Source organism: Coffea arabica, chromosome 2e, assembly GCF_036785885.1.
Source record: "Coffea arabica cultivar ET-39 chromosome 2e, Coffea Arabica ET-39 HiFi, whole genome shotgun sequence".
NCBI classification, from domain to species: domain Eukaryota; kingdom Viridiplantae; phylum Streptophyta; class Magnoliopsida; order Gentianales; family Rubiaceae; genus Coffea; species Coffea arabica.
The window spans coordinates 30,435,600-30,460,322 of record NC_092313.1 but is presented as its reverse complement, the minus strand read 5'-3'; the positions used below and the strand labels follow the sequence as shown (position 1 = coordinate 30,460,322).

The window sequence follows — 24,723 nt, the reverse complement described above, 5'->3', positions numbered from 1 at the left end:
TCAAAATTTGACATGAAGTCAGGATTTTGGCAAATCGAGATTCATCCTTCAGACATATGCAAAACAACGTTCATAGTGCCTTTTGGACACTACGAATGGAATGTCTTACCTTTTGGTCTAAAAAATGACCCTTATGAGATCTAGAGAATCACGCACGATATCTTCAACCTATACTCCACCTTCATCATGGTTTACATAGATGATGTCCTAGTTTTTTTCTGAAAACATAGACTAACATTTCAAACACCTTAACACATTCCTCCATATTTCCCAAAAAAATGGTTTGGTTATCTCCCAAAAAAAGATTAGCCTCTTTCAAACAAAAATTCGATTCCTTAGACACTTAATTCACTAAAGAATAATCATCCCTATAGAAAGATCTATCCAATTTGCTGACAAATTCCCATATCAAATCTTTGAAAAATAGCAATTTCAAAGGTTCCTAGGATGTCTCAATTACATTGTTGATTTTGTCCCAAACCTTAGTAACTTAGCCAAATCTTCGTTTGATAGAATGAAAATTATCACCACCCTCGTGGACAGACAAACATACTAACATAGTTTGCCAAATCAAAACCCAAATCAAATCCATTCCATCTTTCTCTCCCTAATCCTACAACCTCCAAAATAATAGAAACAGATGCCTCAGACATAGTTTATTGCCTTTATCTCTAAACATTAGAATTCTCAACAAAATTATTCTACTATTAAAAAAGAAGTTTTAACCATTGTTTTATGTGTCTCAAAATTCCAAATAGAATTATGAAACCAAAAGTTTTTATTAAGAATAGATTGTAAATTAGCAAACATGTTTTAGTAAAAGACGTTAAAAGCCTTGCCTCAAAACAAACTTATGCTAGATGGCAAGCGATTTTATCAGCTTTTTATTTTGAAATTGAATATATTAAAGTGTCTTCAAACTTCCTGATTATCTAACTATTGAATTCCTATAGGGAAGATAATGGCTAGAAAGAAGAAATAACAGTAGCAGGCCTAAGAGGGCCAAGGAACACTGCTTGACAAACCCACTAATCCTGACCCAAACTCATTAAGTCTTTCAAATTCATTTTAAATATCCAAAAAAGCAAGAAAACAACTCATGATTGAAATATTTTCAATTGATCCAAACCCATTCCAACTAATAGCCTCAATAGCATAAGTAATATTTCTTATGAGGAAATTAGGAATAGCATAAGTAATCTCAATCGTTATGCGCTAAGCATATCTTTTGATGAGGAATGGTTAAATCCTTAGTGACGCAGACACTTGTATAGTTCATATTGAGCCTTTGCTCATTAAGTGTATATTTCTTACACGAGCTAATATAATCAATTATCGTTTCTGGAAAAAAAAAAACCCAATAGCCTCAATACAACCTCTATCCTTCCTTTCATCAAAACCATGGACTGATACGGTTGAAGAAGAGGAAACAAAAGCACCCGCTTATTTGAACCTTAAACAATGGGCTTTAGCTGTAGGATATTCTCAGTCCAAGTTACTAGAAACAATCCCTCCTTCAAACACAGAAAAACAATTGACCCAACAAAAATCATATAAACCAACAATCCCAAGCAACTACTTTAAAACAAATTCAATCATTACCCTTATTCAAACTGAGCCAAACCTCATACAAAATGATCCAAATGAATTTTCCAAATCTATGCTCCCTCCAAACCATCATTTTATACCTCAAACACTAACCAAAACCTAGAATACTACAAAATTATTTTGATAAATTCCCAATCTGTAATCTTCAAACCTCATGATAGAGAATTGATAAACAAGAATGACAACCCCACAGGAAAAGTAATCAATACCCATTCTTGTGCACAAATCCTCAAAGTAATTAGACCGTCTAAATAGGGAATTAATCTAAGCTGACCAAAGTCATTCATGATTCCTTTCAATCCTCCTGAGTATACTTATTGGGATTATAAGGTAGCATGGTTCCATTCCTTTTTCTATCCAAAATAAATTAAACCAACATTCATAACCGTTCTATTTTATAAAAAAAACAAATACAATTTTCCTACTTGATTTGTAACCTAGTGGAATGTGCATGTACCAAACTTGCAGGTTCTCGCACCAGATGTAAAAGAAGGATACCAACTATTTGAACAAAGATTGGAACAACCAAAGAGTTATATTCCCATTAGTCTACACTACTTTTCAATCTTTGTAGTAGTATGTGCATATTAGAGGAAGTATGGATTTCTCAAACAAGCCCAATTTCCTCCACTCCTTGTCCGACAGGGGTATACAATATATTGATATTCACAGGACTTTATACAATAGCAAACATTCAAGTATGATTCTAGAAGAATCCAAGATCAATCAAACCTAGAGATCCGCAAACAAGTAGAAGTCTAAATCATCAGTAAAACTAGCCTCAATAATGGATAAAGAAAAACATGTCCAACAACTCGAACAAATCCTCTCCCAACTACAATCAGAATGAAAATGACAAGTACTTAAACAAGAACCAAAGTCCTCAAGGTTAGAAGAAAGTTTTGATGGACTACAACAAAATGACGATGACTATTAAGGGATTTTCTCACAAATTTCATAAATTTTACAAAAATAAACAATGTTAGAATTCACTGCAGCACCAAAAAATATTATAGCAATCCATCAAGTTGCTGTGTGAACATGGCAGGAGAAACTGCACTATACACTGTAGCGTCACTATAGCAACACTGTAGTGCATCGGTATACTATAATGGGTATTGTATCAAAACGAAAATTTTCCTATAAATATCTCTCAAACACACCATTTTCTCTAACTCACTTCTCTCTCTAAGTTGAAAAAATCCTTCTCCTCTTATTTGGAATACAAACTAGTTTAGGTGATAACTTGGGATCAAGTGTAGATCAAACTTTTCTCAATCTTGTAATCCTCTAAACTTCTTCAATAAATTTCACTCAAATATATATTATCTTGTGAATGGTCAACTAAGCCGCCTGCATACTCTTGTTCTTTACTTTCTTTACTTATTTGTTATTATATTGATTGATGGCTGGTTCAACTGCCTGAACTTCTCAGTGGAAATCCATCAACAACCCACTTTCTTACTCTACTTTTAGATCCTCTTTTTTATCTAGGGACAGTCCCTCACCCCACTCTAGTATCAAAGCTAGAGTGAGAAGTGGGATGATAAGTATGTTTCTTAATTTGTTATGATACTGTTAGTATGAATCTATGAACTCAAATCTAGCAGAGAAACAACAAGATTTGGTAGCCTTTGAGAACAATCCTGACAGTAAGACCATGTGATCTGGCATTAAGATCTGGAGGTCTAAGAAGGTCCTTGGAGAATGATAGTACCCAAGACGGTGAACTGCACTAAAATTCAGATCTGATCATATAGATCCATGTTATCTATATCATAATTTGTTTAAGTGATATATTTATCCCTCATGGATCCCAAAGGATCTGTACCAAGGGGAAGGGAGATCCTACATATCTATATTTTGTTTTAATATTTTCTGTTTATCTACTTCCTTAATTCTATTATTTACTTGTTTTAATAGCTTGTTTCTTTAGATCTAGTTCTAAAATATCTATTTATTCAAATTTCTCTTCTTCAAACACTCATTAAAGAAAGAAATAAACATACAAGATATTAATCAAGATATAGATAATTGAAAAATTCCTAAGTATCAAGAACGTGAAATATATCAAAATAGTAAACATGGAAAATCTCATCCAATTATACAATTAAAACAGTTGAACAAACTATTACTCTAAATGCTGACCATGAAAAAATCAAACTTTTATCAAAGAAAGCCGTTGAATGACATTAATAAAAATACAACTACATCCATTTTGGACTTGTACAAATTACAGCTAAACCATTGACAAGGGAAGGACTCGACACATCTATACTTCTTCATCTACGAGACCGCAGATTTCTAAATTTCAATGACTCCATGCTTGGAATGGCTGAAACAAGCCTATGTAGAGGACTAGTCTACTTCGACTGCTTTCCAAACTTCAGAACATCTCTTCAAGATAGAAATATTTTGGGTGCATTAACTTTCAACATAAAAACAACTAACTATAAAACAAAAAATGGAATTTTTCCTGTTGCTTTCATGTACAAGAAACAATACAAGGTGATAAGCTCAGCATTCAGCACTAGAACTTTGAAATCAAACAAAAAGAGAAAGAGTTCTTTTCTAAATAGATCCAACCAGATTTAGGATATCTATGCTTAGAATAGTCACCTGGGATGAAATATCCCATCCAGAAGACTGATGTTGTCGAAGATAGTTCCCAATGTACTACCCCAAAATACAACAGTTTTGAGTATCAACCAACTCCCTACTGGGACAGTTCAAATCAAGTTTGACAAATCAAGAAGCTTTAGGGTATCTTCCTCAACCAATACCAGTATGGGTATTCCAGACATTAGAAGACGTTCAACTTCTTTCATCTCTACCAAATTACACAACCAAGATCTATCATCAAAGATCTCTCAAACAAAATATACAGTCCAAACAGAAGCTGCTTGGGGAGATCAAAGAGAATCCTCTAAACAAATAACAGTACAAGGAGATCTCCCCATATCTCCTACACATTCAATCATAACGAACAATCCATAGCTAGAAATAAGAGTTCTTACTTCTGAATACCAGATCGACAAGGAGTTTCAGAAAAGAATTCTATGCAGAACACAATCAAGCCAAGAGACAATGATTCTTTGGCAAGAGAACCAAGGAAGGTGATCCAAGAAGCTTTCTACAGTTTCTGTGGAAGAAGAAAACAACACATTCAATTCTTTGACTGGTTTGAGATCTATGCTCTAAGGAATGAAATAGAGTACACATTCTTGTTATCAGTTTATGTTTCAAAGAAATGACAAATATCAAAAAGGGAAATCCGAGCATCAAAGTCTATTATCTTCTCATACAAATCCATAGAAATTAGTGGCAAGCCTTTTAAACTAAAAGTTGCCTAAGAAGGAAGTCTAGTAGATGCAAAAGATATATAGGGACTTTATGAGCAAAATAACTATACCAACAAGTATCTACAAACCCTAGGAGAATACCTTCTTACTAGATCAAAAGTCTCTTCACACACAACCACTTCCTCTTCCAAGCCCTTATTTAGACCCCATGAAATACCAAATAAATTTCACAAAGAACTCCAAAACAAATCCATGATGAACTTGAAAAAAGAATAGTCAAGATTGACCAATCTTTTGTCACTCCCATAAACAAGCAAAATTCACCCGAACAAGGCTCGACCTCGGTTAATTAACCCGCCAAATAGTCAACCTATACTTTAGAAAACTCTAAATTAGAATCCCTTACACGGATCAATCCTGTATCAGCTTGTCCTACCAAACAATTGACCTGTATTCTAGATGAACCATTACTAGAATTTCCTACATTCGTTAGTCGGCCTCCTAAACAAACAATTGTGTTCTAAATGAACTTGCTCTAGAATCCGTAGCCTCTTCTTCTAATTAAATAGCCAAACTTAGCATACCCAGACCATCCTATAATCCAACTTTGAATTGGAAAAATTCCCAAAAACCCTATTACTCTAAGGCAACTTAAGGCAACTTACCCAGATGACCTTATTGAAGAAAAAACCAAACATCCTCCAAAACCCTTGCAATGCAAAAAATATCTACAAATGGAGCATAGATAGAGTTTCTGAATATGATATAATCACAATCCTCCAGTAAATGACCATGGTACCCATATCGTATTGAACAAATCATTGATGTACTGACCAGCTTGCAACTCATGTCCTCATTACGGGATTTATAGGACAGTTCAAAAGAATGGTGGGATGAACATCTTACCTTAGAAGACAAAGAGAAAATTGTAAATGCAATCAAATTAGATGCAGATGGAGAACCAATCGTATAGGATGGTGAAATTATCTCAGATACAATAGCAACCCTAATATTCACAATCGCAAAAACATTCATTGGTGATCTAGGGATATTCAGAGACAAGTCCTCAGAACTACTAAACAATCTTAAATGTAGGAATCTTTTCAATTTTAGATGGTACAAATATACTTTCCTGACTCGTATATACTCAAGATCAAATTGTAGTCAAGCATATTGGAAAGAAAAGTTATTAGACAACCTTCCCAAATCATTAAGAGACCTTGTTTAAGAAGAAATACGAAACCGATATGATGGTATTGTACCATAGGAAACAATTACCTATGGACAACTAACCAGCCAAGTCCAACAAGTTGCTCTAAAAATTTACATGTTCAAACAGCTTGCAAAAGATTAAGCACAAAGAACAAAAGATCTTGGTTCTTTCTGTGAACAGTTTGGCCTACCCAACTATCATACAAAAACCAGAAGAAAACCTAAACCTTTATCAAAAACTTTCTCAACAAAAAAGAATACCACTACCTTATAAGCCTAGAAAACCATTACCTTTCCCAGAAAATCCATATCCAACTCCTGTCCAAAACTCACTAGCCTTACCAGCAATTGTCCGCCATAGTTGCAAACAACATGGACATATAGCCAAATATTACAAAATACACAAAAGAATCAGCACCCTTGGTCTTTTGATGAACAAGTACTGAACCAATTATCCAACTTCCTTGCAGAAGCCAACAATGATGATTTAGAACGTGAAAAACAAAATTATGAAAACGAACTTGAGGATGATGATGTTTCATCTTTGTCTACTACCAATAGTGATGAAGATAAAAAAAAAGGAAATGCAATTGTAAATGCCTTGACAAAGGAACAGGACCTTCTTCTCATCTTCATAGAAACCATTCTTGACCTTGAAAAGAGAAAGTTTTATCTCAACAAATTCAAAGAATCCCTAAACAGACCACCAAGTATTCTTTCAAATATTTCCTTATACCCATTAGCCAGAGACCCCAAACTTCTTAATACCTATAACCTTACAGACATCCTTAACCGATTCCCATCCAGGCCAACAAAACCAATATCAATCCAAGACTTTTAGCTTGAAATTGTTCTTCTTAAAGATGAAATTAGAGCAATTAAAGCAAAATAAGAATTAGATAGCCTTGCCATACAATCCTTGCTACCTGACAACCAAAAACGTTTGAAACCATACAAGAAAACTCAATCACACAAGATGATATAGAATTCCTAAACCAATTGTCCAGAATTTTTGACAAAAAATTCCTAGTCCAAAATCAAACTAATTATCTATGATGATTATATCCTTGAAATAGAAGTCCTCTTTGATACTGGAGCTGACTTTAGTTGCACCCATGAAGGACTTATTCCCACTAAGTTCTTTGAACAAACTAAGGATGGACTCCAAAATACAAATGGCTCAAAATTAGATATCCATTTCCAACTTTCAAACGTGAAAATTCAATTTTCATTAGTCTCGATCAAAGAAACTTTTCTTTTGGCTAAAGGCATTACAAACAATATTATTCTAGGAACATTATATATATATAAAATCTATATATACACACATACACATGCAAATACACACACAGATATATTACGTATATGTATGTGTGTATGTATGAATATGTGTGTGTACATATATCTGTTTGAGTGTGTAGTCTTGTGCTTATCAGAATAAATTAACTAGTCAAAAATAGGGTTTGAATCCTCCAAGATTGCCCATTTACACACATACATACATAATATATGTGTTGGGTTTGATGAAGAAGTGGTTATAGAAAGAATTTTGGGAACAAGTTAGGTTAAAAGATATTCTCCAAGTGTTTGGAGATATTTGTTGGTGTAGTTGTTTTGCTCATAGATTCCCTGGATATCCTTACTATTGATTGTTCCTTCATTTTTTTGCCGATGTTGTTCTTTGTATTTGTCAAAGAACCATATCGATATGTGTATGTGTGTGTATTTTGTATATGTATATACTTATATACACACACAACACACACTATCACGATTCGGGTCCAAGAGCTAGCCCAGATAACCAAATTACTCAATAGCCAAAGGACCCAAACTTATAAAACATTCATTTCCTCTTACCACTTCCGATGTGAGATACTTTATTCTCTCCATCTTTAGAACTTTGTATCCTTGCAAAATTCGTCAAAATCCAAACTGTCCACTTGGTTGTTCTTATACTCCTAGTTCCTTCTAGACTTTGGAGGTTCCCACCCAAATTACTCATTGGCCAAATGACCCAAGTTCATAAACCATTCATTTTCTCTTACCACTTCTAATGTAGGATACTTTATTCTCTCTAACTTTAGAACTTTGTGTCCTCGCAAAATCCTGTCACATCCCATTTTTTGGGATAAAAAAATTTTTTGCAAAAAATGTGTTTTTCAATTAAAAAATGAATGAAAAAGGGCCTAAAATGAGACAAAAAAAATGCAACAGTTTGGGTAAAAAATTTAGTCTAAAAGGGTTTTAGAAAAAAAAAGGGAGTCACCACTTGGTATCAAATTTAGGTGTACAAAGTCACCCAAAGATATTTTAACAAAAATTAAAATAAAACAAAAATAAAATAAAATAAAATAAAACCCTTTTCGACAACTCCAGATTTTTGAAATGAGGAAAAATGAGTTTGGGAGTCACGGTTAAAGAAAGGGAAGACAAAAATCAATCAGCTCAAACCTAAGGCACCCTTTCAATCTAATCTAAGTTAGTTGCGAGATTTAGTCAAAATTTTCCTAATCTAACATTTAAACTTATCACCTTTGGATATTTTTACATGGATACAAACCTAAATTTGAAAAAAGTATAGAAAGGAGGCGTAATGTCCATTCAAGATCAAATTAGTACCAATCGCATTAATTGCGAAGTTCAAAATAATTCCTTGAAGGGGTAATGAGTATGTAAGGATAAGACTAAAAAAAAGAAAATTAAATTATATATATAACTACAAGTGGCCAAAGAAAAAAGAATGCAACATAATGAGCACGAGAAACAAAACCTCGTGATATAATTTTCTTTCTTATAGGGGGGATTAATGGAGTATTTAAGTTAGAAAGCTATAATTGTCCATTTTTCAGATTCTAAAAGTGACTCTTCTACATAAGCAAGCAAAAGAACTAACTTATTTGTCTAATTTTCTAAATAAAATGTAAATCTAGATGATATGCCTCATGCATATAAGGATAAAGGGACAATATAGGAGGAAATATCATGTAAATGAGAAAAGTTGCCTAAATAGGAAAAATGAGTGAAAATGCAACACAAGAGATAAATCTAACACGTGGATAACCTAAGGGTCCAGTGTTGAACTAACCTATTTCTAGAGATCCTTACTAGTGTTGGATTAGCAAGGAAGTGAGCAAGGACCACAACTAACGTTAACTAGAGTGGGGATGTTGTGCGTTTATAATACATAGTAAAACAAATAAAACATGAATTAAAACAAGTAAACATATAAGAGCACATAGAACACATAAAATATAAACATAATATCTAGATATAGAATTCTAAGAAAAGCAGTTAAAACACATAAGCACATAAGATACATAAACACACAAAACCTATCTATTACAATGGGGGACCTAATGACAATCTAAAATGAAAAAATATAATAAAATGAACTTATCTATCATATCTATTACAATGAGGAATCTAACTACAATCTAAAATAAAAAATATAATAAAATAAATCTATCTATCCTATCTATTACATTAGCCTATCTAATTACAACTTTTTGCAAAAATATTACCTATCTATTACATCTTGAGATATTTAAATATCATCCAAATAATTACAAAATTTAGATCAAACGCACATAAAAATTGAATAGAAATTTAAAATAAATAAATAAATATATAAATACATGCAAGCACATAGAAGCATATAAGATCATGTAATTAGAATCCAAAAGATAGTAGAGGTACCTTCCTTTCGAAATGGTGACTAAATGAGCTAAGGTTGCCCTATGTATATTCAAAATCAACAAAAGGATTACGGCACCAATTTAATTGAAAGTATTTAAAAAAATGTATTAGATTCACATTATTATGTTAAAATGTAAATAAATTCAAAACACTCAAAAATTATAATTTAAATGCAAGCAAGAGAAGCATAATTAACAGCTAAAAGAAGGAAACAATTATAATTAAGGAATAAAAAACCATTAGGGATCAAATTGCAAAATTAGAAAGTTTTTTGGGCCAAAATTTAATTTTACAAAAATTGGGGTGAAAATTTAATAAAGATAAAGTTTTGAATACAAAATGCAATTAAATTAAGGACCTAAATGAAATAAATATAAAATTTGGGTCATAATAAAATTACTTAAAAATTAGGGGTTAAATTACAAAATTAGATTTTTTATTTGGGTAAAATATAAACGACACAATGATTTTGGGCCATTCAACATACTAGGGCCGATTACTCTAGTCCAAAAAAAATGCAGGCATTCCATAAAAAAAAAAAGCAAATCCAATTGAAATTTAAACAAATTTAAATGTAATGAAAACATTGGACTTAACTCTGAAACCCAATCACGAGCCGAAGCTAAAATAGAATCAGCCGACCTTTGTTAAGTCTAGAAGCCCAAACTAAAATGCAAAACAAAAAATAAAATAAACTCACTCTTAAACCCAACTAAAAATAAATTAAAGCCCAACCCTTTATTTTCTTTCTCTCCTTTCTCTTTTTTTCTTTTTTCTTTTTTCTTTTTCTTCCCTTTCCTCTTTTTCGTCTTTGGTGAGGCTAAGCTCGAGTCGCTGGTGACCATGGCAACGCCGACGAACTGCTGTCAGTCGCCGGCGACCTCTCCGATCACAAAATTTAATCAAAATACACCTCTCCACTTGATTTTTTGCCTAAAATCCATTTTCGACCTTAGTTTTCACAAAAATGCATGAAAAGTACTCAAAAGAGCAATTTACAGCAAGGTTTTATTTTTTTTCAAATCATTCAAATCTTGACCAAAATCATAAAATTTATACAGAAACACTCGTTGTGATTTTTACAATACAACCATGACCTTAAATCAACAACAAAAAAAAAACAACAACAATATGATAAATTAAAACAAAATATCCCTAAACGAAGAAAAATATTTCATTGCTTTTAAGGTTCAAAAACTTCAAAAATGTGAATAACCAAACATTTTTCTAGGCCTTGTACTAGCCACAATCATCTATTTTAGCAAAATATATACACCAAATGTACTCTTTTAATTCGGTTTTCATTTAGATTTTTTTTCAAACATAAAATATGTGTACCAAAACCCTATTCTTCTTTTCCTTAATCTTGTTTATGACCCCTCCCAAAATTTTAACAACATAACAACAAAAGAAATCAGCAAAAATAAGAGAAAATTAAACAACAAAACATGGATTTAATATGATTAAAAAGTTAAAAAATGCCCCAATGAATGTGGTAGTCTCTTGGTCGATGTTGTTGATGAAATCTCCAAGCATTAACTGTCCATCTGTTTCCTTTGTTTGCCTCCTTTTCTTCACTTTCTTATCCTGTCTTCTTGTTGGCTTGTGTGTGTGAGAGAAATTGAGAGGGGGAGAAGTGGGTGTGTTCTATTCTAAGAAAATTTTGAGAAAGAGGGAGAGAAGTGGCCGTGAGAGAGAGATTTTTTTTGGTGTGTGATGTGTGTTTGTGAGTGTAAAAGGAGAGAGGGATCCGAGAGGATTTTTGGGAGATTCAGGGGAAAGTTGGAGTGGTTGTGTTGGTGTAAGTGTGTTGTATAGTTGGAGTGTGTAAGTGACAAAATTTTTTGAGAAAGAGGGAGAGAGAGAGATGGGGAGTGGGTGTATTTGGTTGGTAATAACAGGTTTTGTACCAAAATGGAAGAAAAAAGAGGAATGGGAGATTGAGTATTAAATTGGGTTAATAGTGTATTTGTTGAATGAAAAATGATTAGAGTGTATAGGTTTGATAAAAGTTTGTTAAAAATTTTATTCTTTTTCTTTTTCTTTTTTAGACAAAAAATCCCACAAAACAAGAAAAATAGATATTCAAATGCATAAAAATAAATAACCCCCTAAATAGACAAAATTCAAGAAAATATCAAAATATTGACAAAATTTTGGTACCTACAACTTGACCTCTTTGTCTAGAGTTTCGAAAAAACTCGAGACAAAAATGTAGATACAAAATTATCCACATATCTCCTTTGGCTACAACTGAATTGAAACAAACAAAATAATGCAGTTAAAACTCACTCAACAAAGCGACGTGACAAGAGTGCAAAAGATGTGACCGAACTCATATGGAGTTGCCTACGTATCTCATCATTGAGAATCAGGTCAAACATAGTTCAAATGCGAATGAATTATGGCAAAATAGATATGTGTGCTGTTAGGGATCTCTTCGGATATAAAGATTTTTGATCCGTTAGAACTTCTAAACATGAAACACAAAATACGTGATAAAACACAATTACTAAACAAGCCAATCAAGAAAAGCAAGTTTTCATAATAAGAAAAAGATGTGTAGAAGGACCCAGTTACGCTCCAAGAAGGGAGATAGAATGGTACACGACGGATGTTGAGACTCGCCAACAGTAAAATAAAAGTGATTGTTAAGAATGGAGATAGAAGGGTGCGCGGTGGACGCTGAGACTCGCCAATAATAAAATAAAAGTGATTGTCAAGAATGGAGATAAAAGGGTGCGCGGTGAACGTTGAGACTTACCAACAGTAAAATAAAGTGATTCTTGAATCTAGACTGTTCAATGGGATTGAACCCAAGTTTAGATGCCTAGTAGGAGAATGAAAATGTGCCCCAGTCCTAGACCACTGATGGGATTAGAATCAAACCCAAACAACTAGTAGAAGAAATAAAAATACATCCCAAACTTAAATTGTTGGTGGAATTAGATTCGAGCCCAAAAACTACCTGGAGAAATGAAAATGCGCCCCAAATCTAAATAGTTGGTGGGATTATATCCAAATCTAGGTAACTAGTGAAAGAAATGAAAATGTACCCCAAACTTAGATAACTGGTGGGATTAGACTTGAGTCCAAACAACTAGCAAGAAAAAAATAAAACGCACTCCAAGCCTAGATAATTGGTAGGATTAGATCTGAACCCAAACAATTAGTGAAAAAAATGAAAATACACCCTAGATCTAGATAGTTTGTGGGATTAGACTCGAATCCAAAAATGAAAAAAATGAAAATGCGCTCCAAACCTATATAATTGGTGGGATTAGATCTGAACCCAAACAACTAGTGGAAGAAATAAAAATCCGCCTCAAATATAGATTGCTGATGGGATTAAGCGTAGCTAACTAGTGGGAGAAATGAAAATGCGCTCCAAGCCTAGATAGCTGGTGAGATTAAAGTCAAACCCAGAAAACTAGCGAAAAAATGAAATGCGCCCCAAACCTAGATAACTGGTAGGATTAGACCCAAATCCAAACAACTAGAGGAAGAAATGAAAATATACCCCAAACTTAGATAACTGGTGGTATTGGATTCGAATTCAAATAGCTAGAGGGAGAAATGAAAATACATCCCAAATCTAAACTGCTGGTGGGATTAGATCCGAGCCCAAACAACTAACAGGAGAAAATAAAATGCACTCTAGCCTAGATAGTTGGTGGGATTAGAATCGAGTCGGAGAAATGAAAATGCACCCTAGACCTAGGTAGCGGTAGGATTAGATCTGAATTCAAACAACTAACTCGAGAACTGAAAATATATCCTAAACCTAGATGTTGCTAACATTAGACTCGATCCTAAACAACTAGCGAGAGAAAATAAAATGCACCCAAATGTAGATAGCTGGTGGGATTAGATCTGAATCTAGACAACTAGCAAGAGAAATAAAAATGCACCCCAAGCCTAGATTGCTTGTGAGATTAGATCCAAACTTAGACAACTAGCGGGAGAAATGAAAATACACCCAAAATCTAGATTGCTGGTGGGATTTGACTCGAACCCAAACAAATAGAGAGAGAAAATAAAATGTCACTATCTTCTCAATTTTTCAAAGAATTTTTCACAAAACCAATTTGGAATGCATTGTCGAATCGAAATCACTCCTTTCAGAATTTGCTCCAATGTAAATCATACTTAACTAAATAAGGGTTGCATTTTTCATGCTTTTGAGAAGGTATAAATAGTGATCACATAATCTCACCTGCAAAAGAGAGAGGAAACAATTGTGATAAAAACATTCCCACCACTATGTGATCCCTTTAGTTTTGAGAACCATGCAAACATGATCTTTCAATGTCAAAAACTATCCCTCAAGAACTGTGTAGCAACCTGCCTTAAATCTTCTCAATTTTCTAGTATCAGGCAACTACACTTCACTATGTGTCACAAATCATCTGTTTCTAATGACCAGATTTGAGCGAATGGCCCTTAAAAATGAAAGATTTCACATCTGCCCCCTTTTGATGACGTTCATCTGAATTTCAATGTCAACAAAAGAATAATATTGTGGAAAGAAATCCGAATGAACATAGACACCAGCTTTTTCATACTTCGACCTCTTACTTTCCATTCATGATTCTCTTGCGTTTCAGAACTCTACCTTAGTATCCTTTCAGATTTTCACAAGGTTACCCCACCCCTTTTCTTTTTGCTTCTTTTTTTTTTTCCTTTCTTTCTTTTTTCCTTCTTTTTTTTAAGGGAAAGGTGTCATTTCAGGTTTTCACCTTGAAACATAGACAAGACAATTTTAAGTTCAACTATACCAATCCAATCATATTTTGACAATTAGTGGCATCAGTGAGACAATCTTTTTTGGCAGGTTTCAAAAAAAAATGTATGTACCTCATTTGCCAAATGATTAAAAAATATTTCTTAAAAAATATTGCAAAATGGGGAGGTTGATAATGTTTTGACTTTTGTTATGAGGTGTGAGGGGTGTGAAGAAAAGATTAAGGGTTGAAAAAGATCATGAAATATGCCTGAGATCCCAATATTCCAAAATTTGCCCCAGTGTAGGCCTGATAAGAACTAAAAATTTGCCCCAATTTAATTCTAATTAGGCTTCTCTTTTCTTCTCTTTTTTTTCATGTCTCTTTCCTTGCTCTTCTTTTCTTTTCTTTTCTTTTTCCTTTTTCCTATCTTCTTTTTTTTTTTAAAAAAGAAATAAAATTGCCCCACTATGGGGTTTGTGATCTTAAGGGACTGTCAAATGAAAAAGAATAAATTATTCTAAAAGGTCAAAGGGGAAAACTAAGGATAAAATATCCAAATGGAAAAGAAAAGAAGGTCTGTCTTGGACCCATCTCTTGCAGTAATTTTAAAAGGCAAATTTCATAATCAAATGAAATTTTTTTTGCATATGTTTGAATTGATTTGTTGAGGAAACATTTGCTAATCCATTTTCATGAGAATAAGCGCTCCTCCAGATAGTATTCTTTGAACAATGAATGGTTATTGCCAAGTTGGAGCAAACTTTCATTTATCCTCTTCTTGAATCAGAAGAATTCGCTTCAAAACCTTATCCCTTACTTCAAACAAGCGATATTTGTCTTTCTTCTTATGAACATGAGCCATCCATTATTGGTAATATTGCCCATGAAAAATAGCATTCAACTCCTTTTTATCAATTGAAGACAACAATTAATTTTTAATCATTTGACTTCTTCTAGTTAGGCTTTTATCAAGATGTGCAGGAATGGGATTTCATTTTCGGCAGGTATTACCACTTCCATTTCAAGTATAAGAGAATAGCAAGTTGTCCCACTTTAGAAACACAATCCCAAAGTGAAATGCTCCAAAAGTTTAATAGCAAAATTTGTAAAATTGAACGAAAAACTTTTTTCTCTTTCCCTCTTTTTCCCTTTCTTTTCTCTTTTCTTTTTTTCTTTTCTTCTTCTTTTTTTTTAAAAAAATTGGCTGTTAAAGTAAGTACTCCTTCTCAATGGATGAGCTAGTTCTCCACTTTGTGATGTAGTATTATTGCCCCTTTTTACTCATGATTGACTTTCAAATTTGCAAAATTTTGACTTACGCTTCTTCCTCGATTTCAACTATAAATACCTACACATAGGGGATTTGCCAAAGTATAATATGTACTTGAAATTTTTTTTCTTCTTTTTTTCACAAACAATTACTGTTCATGTAAAGTGTTGGCTTATCAAAGTCAAAATTTAAACAATAGATTTGAAGTCTACTTGACTCTTGGGAATACCCTACAAATGTATTATAAAAATTTATCCAAATTTAAACCATTTATTTGCAAAAAATTTTGTTTGGTTGAATTTTCATTTATTTGACAAAAGCAAAAAAAATTGTGCTCCCTAAATTTAGAAAATAATCACATACTAATATGCAATGTACGTTGGTATATCAATGGTGACATGCAAAACAATACAAATTGTATTCCTTAAATGAAAAAACAAGCCAAAAAATGTAATGTTTAAACTCATGTAAAAGACCTCATGATAAACTTCTCAAAACAGACTAAATTGCAATAGATCTCTTCCTTACTTAGGATCAGTGTTTAAGGAAAAAGGATCATTCTTTCTCATTAGGTCATCCTTCAGGACCAATCAAGTGGGTATTATTCCTGATTTTCAGGTAACTAAGAGAAATAATAATTAAAGACTAGACACAGGATATCTCTTAACTTTGTGCTTGAATTATATAATCCATTCAATACCACATCTTGGTGAAAGTAAATAGTTTCTCACCCTTATTTCTTATGAAAACTCAATCAACAAATAACTCTATAGGTTTGTAATATATGGGTAAAAAAGATAGTTAAATTCATTGACACAGGTTATGACCTTATGAGTAATTAGTAGATCTCTTAGAATTTTGATCCTTACTTTAAATTGTCATGAAAGATAAGTCAACAAGAAATTTTATGGGTTTGTAATGTGACTTGAAAATGATAGTTAAAAGAAATAAGATATTCAAGAACATTGCATTTAAGATCGCATTCCTTCCAAAAATTGCCCCAGATTTGGGCTCGAACTTAGAAGATCTTTGACTCCATTTGGACTTTTATCATCATCACTAAAGGAATTTCAGCATTGAATTTTCTCTTTTTTTTCTTCACATTTTCTTTTTTCTTTCTGTGTTTCCTTTTCCTTTTCTTTTTCGCTTCTCTTTTTCTTTTTTCTTTTGTCAATAATGAAGTCCAAACATCAATGATAGAATTAAAACCCCCTAAATTTTAGAAGATAGATGCCCCTTTCTTTTTTTTTCTTCTCTTTTTGTTTTGAATACTCCATGTCTCTTCCAAAAAAAAAATTAGCATATTTGTTATTATTGAAAATTTTCAAATCTCCTACCCCAATGTGGGGTGAGATCATAAATGTTTTTGAAATGAACCACCAATTTAATCTTAAATGAGAATGCAAAAGATAAATAATATTTAGATAGTAGAAAAGATGGCCAAAACATTATTCTTATATTACATGACAACCAAAGTAAAACATAACTCATTAGAAGAATCTTATTTGAAATTTAAAAACATTTAAAAATTTGTCCAATATAGAATTGTGATCATCAAGGCTCTTATTTGAAATGAAATTATACTTTTGATGCCTTAAATGGGAGAACAAATTATAAAATCTGTATAGATAGAGAAATGAATGCCTAAAGCATTGTCCCAAAATTTTAAAATAAATAACAGTAATGAACATTTTTGCTTTCACTTAGATGTGGATTGAATCTAATTAAACACATTGAACTTTTTCAAAGTAAAATTGCTTCACTTTGACATGTGTCAATCAGGGCAACCGATTCGGGAGGCTTGATACAGTAAGGCAAAATGTGAATAGCAACAATGAAAGAGAAAAGCCATCATACTTGGTATTTTAAAACAAACTAACAATTTCGAGTGACGCCTTTTGATTTCAATTTTTAGGTAGTCTCATTGAATTGTATAGGCCGCAAATCTAGTGCATGCAACAATTTTTAAAAGCTAAACATATGAATTTCATACAAAAGATGACAAAATTGGGAATCTCAATATAGTCTTGTTGCTTGAGGTCCATTATGAAGTCTCCGTATGAGCCAAAAAAAAAGAATGGAATGCACATAAAAATATATACAAAATTGCAAACAAGGATAGTCAAAATGAAGAACTTTATTATTGTAAATACTTGAAACAAAAAATTTTGCTTGACTAGATTTCAAATGAGAATATATATATATATATATATATCTCTAAGAAACTCCCTTCCACACACACACGCATACACATTCTCTCTTTTTTCTTTTAGGACCAAACGTGTTAGAAACAATAAACAAAGATTTTTTTTTTACAAACAACAATATCATGAAATCTCTTACATGCTCTAAATTGGCGCTTTCAGATGGATTCTCCATATTTTACATTGTAGGAACTACCCAAGAATCAAATAATATTTCTAATTTTTAAACCTTTATCAGACCAAAATTGTTGTCAAATATAGGAAAATTATTTCTACCTTACTAAAATATCTTTTATGAATGTACGGGAAGGAAAAAAAAAAGAAAAAGAAAAATATTCAAAGTTAGTAAGCGAAGTTGCAAATCCGGTATGCATGTTCTATGGGGGAGCTATTCTATGCTAAGGGTTGGCATATCATGAAAAATGCACAATCCTCTAGGATAGACATCATACAATACCTGATAGATCCGATCAATTTATTGATATTCAACTAAAAAATAATTTGAAAATTTAGCTAATTGGAGCGGCAGGAGACATCTGACCTAACAGGATGAGAACAAAGTTTAAATGGATTGATTGCTTAGGTTGGCATATGAAGAAATGTTAAAAGTCAATTTAATATGAAAGAATCTACTCTTGAAAGGATTGCAATGTCTCAACTAGTTTTTTTAGTGAAGCACAAATTGAAACCCTAAAAGAGAACAAACTGATTAAATGGATTGGATGGAATTGATGGTTTACTCAAAAATCGACCAGATTGCCCGCCCATTTGTAGTTTCAAATTTCACAATTTTTGTTGCAATGCATTAGTGTATGAGTCTTCTAAAATCAAGATTTGGCCTTACTATATTTATTATCCCAACAATAAGAAATCATTTGTGAATTTCTTCGATTTAGTGTCCTTATGCAAGGGATTTTGTCAACTTTGACAAAATGATCAAAAAGGGAATATTAGAGGTTCATATTCTAATGTGCAAAAACTGCTTCATCATTTTCAATGCCATCATCATGAAAAAATCGGATCCTACCTTGTTTTATGCACTACCCCTTTGGATGATATAAAAAATATAAACGTGTAAGTTTTATTGAATTGTGTATCCAAGATAAAAGGATAGTTTATTCCTAATGTGGGATTTCATAAGCGGCCTATCCTCTATGATTAATGCATAATGACAGTTTATTAAAGCAAGTAAATATTCAACATGGCAATTGAAGCATGACCTAGATGTGCCCTATTTGAACACCTGGATAAGCCTAAAAATGACATGCAATATATTCATAGTATTAATGTGATAAACTGAAATTTAAACATGTTATTTATAAAAGGCGGACTATCCTAAAATGAGTACCATGTCAAGACTCTTATTTCTAAAACTTATGAATGCAAGAAAAGAAAAAAAAAAAAGGTTAGCTTAATTGATAAATAATACATAACACATTGGAACAACAAAATAGTACAATAATATAAGGTAAAGAAGGGTGAAATCCCTCCCCTTGTGTCTAGGGTTCCTAATAGGGTAAGGTAGACTCTATTCTAAGTGATTTCTAAATGAATGCATGAGATTGGGGTTCATCAATGCATCTAGACTTGATAAGATTTCAGATTCTCAAACCTTCAAACTAAAAGACAAAGAGTCATCAAGTCCAAGGCCTTCAATCAGTGGCTCAAGTGATTCCTCAAATACTGCTACGTGTACGTTGTACTACAGACACATGTCCAAGTGAATCAATTTAATCCTAATAGGGAAGAGTGGTATGACAACCACTAAAGGAAAAAAACAATGGTTAAAAGGAATAACGAATGCACGTATGAAGTTCTTCTTTGAGGGGAGGATTAAGTATTATTAAACATGCATGAAGACTTTAGGGTAATAATCCCTCCATCCAAGATGCAAAGCATGATACAAATAAATAAGTAAAAATAAATAAATCATTCATCACATACGCGGAGAACGAAGAACGAATACAAGTGTGAAATGCAAAAGATCCTAAAAAATGCAACCTAAGACATCCATATATAATATGTAAAAGGATTAAAAAGGGAAAAGATGACTAAACCAAATTATCAGAGTCACTAGCGATCCCCAGTGGAGTTGTCAAACTGTCGCGCCCCATTTTTTCACAATAAAAAAGGTTTTTGTAAAAATGTGTTTTTAATTAAAAAAATGAATGAAAAAGGGCCTAAAATGCAACTAAAAAATGTGATAGTTTGAACCCAAATTTTAGTTTAAAAGGATTTTAGAAAAACGAAAATCGCTACTTAGTATTGAATTTAGGTGTACCAAATCACCCAAAGATATTTTTAACAAAAAATAAAATAAATTAAAATAAAATAAAACCTTTTTCGACAACTCCAGACCTTTGAAACGAGAGAAAATGAATTTGGAAATCACGATTGAAGAAAAAGAAAGCAAAAGTTCGATCGGTTCAAGCCTAAGACACCCTTTCAATCTAGTCTAATTTAAGTGTGAGGTTTAGTCAAAATTTTTCTAATCTAACCATTAAATTTATCACCTTTGGATGTTTCTACATGTATGCAAATCTAAGCTTGAAAAAATATAGAAAGGAGGCGAAATATTTATTCAAAGTCTAATTAGTACCAATCGCATTAATTGCGAATTTCAAAATAATTTCTTGAAGGGGTCACGAATATGTAAGAATGAAGCTCAAAGAAAAGAAAATTAAATTATAAATATAGATATAAGTGGTCAGAAAAAAGGAATGTAACATAATAAGTATGGGAAACAAAAACTCGTAATTCAATTTTCTTTCTTATAGGGGGATTAATGGAATATTTAAGTTAGAAAACTATAATTGTCCATTTTTCATATTGGAAAAGTGACTCCTCTAACATAAGCAAGCAAACGAACTAACTTATTTTTCTAATTTTCTAAATGAAATGCAAATCTAGATGATATGACTCATGCAAATCAGAAAAGTTGCCTAAAATAGGAAAAATGCATGAAAATGCAATAAACGACACACAAGAGATGAATGTAATGTTTGGATAACCTAAAGGTTTAGTATTGAATTAGCCCATTTCTAGAAATCCTTACCAGTATTGGATTACCAAGGAAGTGAGCAAGAGTTACAACTAGCATTAGACTAGTGTGGGGAAGTTGTGTGTTCATAATATATAATAAAACAAATAAAGCATGAATTAAAACAAATAAATACATTACAGCACATAGAACACATAAAATATAAATATAATATCTAGATGTAAAATTCTAAGAAGAGTGGTTAAAACACATAAGCATGTAGGACACATAAACACACACAACCTATCTATTACAATGGGGGATCTAACGACAATCTAAAATGGGAAAATATAACAAAATGAACATATCTATCCTATCTATTACAATGAGGAACCTAACTATAATTTAAAATAATAAAATATAATAAAATAAATCTATCTATCCTATCTATTATTACATTGGCCTATCTAATTATAACTTTTTGCAAAAATATCACCTATGTATTACATCTTGAGGTATTTAAACATCCTCCAAATAATTACAAAATTTAGATCCAACACACATAAAAATTGAATAGAAATTTAAAATAAATAAATAAATAAAATATAAATATATGCAAGTACATAAGATCACGTAATTAGAATCCAAAGGATAGTAGGGGTAGCTCCTTTTCGAAGTGGTGACTAAATGAGGTTAGGTTGCCCTATGTATATTCAAAATCAATAAAAGGATCACGTCACCAATTTAATCGAAAATATTTTAAAAAAATGTATTAGATTCATATTAATATGTTAAAATGTAAATAAACTCAAAACACTCAAAAACTATAATTTAAATGCATGCAAGAGAAGCATAATTAACAGCTAAAGGGAGGGAACAATTATAATTGAGGACTCAAAAACCATTGGGGACAAATTGCAAAAATTAGAAAGTTTTTTGGCTAAAATATAATTTTACAAAAACTAGAGGTCAAAATTAAATAAAGATAAAGTTTAAAAGAAAAATGCAATTAAATTAAGGGCCTAAATGAAAGAAATCTAAAAATTTTTGAGCCACAATAAAATTACTCAAAATATTAGGGCTAAATTACACAATTTGATTTTTGATTTGGCAAAATATAAACAACACAATGATTTTGGGTCATTTAACATACTTGAGCCGAACTACTCTAGCCCAAAAAAAATGTTGGCCATTCCATAAAAAAAAAACCCAATTGAAATTTAAACAAACTAATATAATGAAAACTTTGGGTTTAACTCCGAAACCCAGTCACGAGCCCAAGCTAAAATAGAATCAACCCACCTTTATTAAGTCCAGAAGGCCGAATGAAAATACAAGGTCAAAAATACAACCAATCCACTCTTAAACCCAACTAAAAATAAATAAAAGCCCAACCTTTTATTTTCTTTCTTTATTTTTCTTTCTTTTCTTTTTCTTTCTTCTTCTTCTCAAGCGAAACCAAGCTTCTAGCCACCAGCGACCTCTTTGATCACAAAAATTCACCAAAATATACCTTCCCACTCGATTTTTCATATAGAATCCATTTTTGGTTTTAGTTTTTCACAAAAACACACAGAAAGTGGTAAAAAAAGCAATTTACAGTCGGGTATTATTTTTTAAAATCACTCAAATCTTCACCAAAAATAATAAAATTTATACCAAAACACTTCTTGTTATTTCTACAATACAACTATGACATTAAATCAACAAAAAAAAAACAACAACAATATAATAAATTAAGGTAAAACAGCCCTAAATGAAGAAAAATATTTCATTGCTTTTTAGGCTCAAAATTTTCAAAAATTTGAATAACCAAACATTTTCTAGGCCTTATACTAGCTAAAACCATCTATTTTAGCAAAATATATACACTAAATTTACTCATATATTTCGGTTTTCATTTAGACATTTTTTCAAACATAAAACATGCATACCAAAACCCCATTCTTCTTTTCCTTATTCTTATTTATAACCCCTACCAAAATTTTAACAACACAACAACAAAAGAAACCAGCAAAAACAAGAGAAACTTAAACAACAAAATATGGATTTAATATCATTAAAAAGCTAGAAAATACCCAATGAATGTGGCAGTTTCTTGGTTAAAGTTTTTGATGAAATCTCCAAGCATTAACTGTCCATTTGTTCCCTTTGTTTGCGTCCTTTTCTCCACTTTCTTATCCTATCTTCTTGTTGGCTTGTGTGTGTGTTTGAGATATTGAGAAGGGGCGAGGGAGAGGGTAGCCAAGAGAAGGAGAAATGTGTGGGTGTGTTCTGTTGTGAGAAAATTTTGAGAAAGAGGGAGAGAAGTGGCCGAGAGAGAGATTTTTTTTGTGTGTGATGTGTGTTTGTGAGTGTAAAAGGAGAGACGGATCCGAGAGGATTTTTGGGAGATTGAGGGGAAAGTTGGAGTGGTTGTGTTGGTGTAAGTGTGTTGTGTTGTGGGAGTGTGCAAGTGACAAAATTTTTTGAGAAAGAGGGAGAGAGAGAGATGAGGAGTGGGTGTATTTGGTTGGTAATGATTAGGGATGGCAACGGGGCGGGGTTGGGGCGGGGGAAGGGCCTCGTTGCCTATTAATCCCCCCGCCCCCACCCTATCCCCCGCCTCCCGCTCCCCCCGCTCCGCCCCGCTTCCCCCACGGGGTTAATAAAATTTTATTATATAATTTTATTATAGTTAAATTTTAATAAGTAATCAAATACTAAAATATCAACACATCACCAAGTTATTATTCATTGTAATTTTATAATTGAAACTCATAAAAACAATCAAACAAAAGTTATTTGAATACAATCCAATATGATGAAATAAATACAACTAAAATAGTCAAGCTTTCACTTTTGGTACAAATACAATCACTAATTCATTATTGTGTTTGTGCTTTTTTTTTTGAGAAAAAAATGTTATTCTAGTAACTGTAATTAGAAATTTAGTATAAATGTATTAGTAAATTTAGTATAACTAATTAATAAATTCTATTAGTAGACATGTATAATTATTAATATAATTGATAATATCAATTATATTACATACACTAATATACATTATATAATACATCTAACTAATAATATCATTATCATAAGTTTATAACTAATTAAATTACATATTATATATAATTATATTTTTTTTTTTGCGGGGGGCGGGGCGGGGGTACACTCCCCCGCCCCGTTTCTAAACGGGGGGAAAAAATTCCCCCCCGGCCCCGCCCCAACCCCCGCCCCGAGAGCCCCCCGCGGGCATCCGCCCCCATTGCCATCCCTAGTAATGATAGGTTTTATTCCAGAATGGAAGAAAAAAAAGGAATAGGAGATTGAGTATTTTTTTTTTTTGTCAGCAACGATACATTTGTATAACCTATTCTATCCTAATCTAAGGGGGAGGGGGAGCCTAAGGAGGCTGTGGTAGGGGCTAGTGGGAGATTGAGTATTAAATTGGGTTAATAGTGTGTTTGGTGAATGAAAAATGATTAGGGTGTATAGGTTTGATAAAAGTTTGTTAAAAATTTTCTTCTTTTTCTTTTTCTTTTTTAGACAAAACATCCTACAAAACAAGAAAAATAGACATTCAAATGCATAAAAATAAATAACCCCCTAAATAGACAAAATTTTACGAAAATATCAAAACATTGACAAAAATTTAGTGTTTACAAATCCATTAGAATTCAAATTGTCCACTTGATTGTGTTTGGACTCGTAGTTCCTCACGGACTCTAGAGATAGCCCC

The 24,723-nt window shown here is 32.3% G+C and overlaps 1 long non-coding RNA gene across 1 annotated transcript; it reads right to left on the bottom strand.

Annotated features, from left to right (window-relative positions):
• Window positions 1-21,208: 21,208 nt before the first annotated feature.
• Window positions 21,209-23,532, bottom strand: LOC140036970 (uncharacterized). The gene is made up of 2 exons (XR_011840692.1): window positions 23,078-23,532; window positions 21,209-21,702 (listed from the first exon to the last, which is right to left on the bottom strand). It is a non-coding gene; the product is annotated as an uncharacterized lncRNA (long non-coding RNA).
• Between the last annotated feature and the right edge of the window lie 1,191 nt (window positions 23,533-24,723).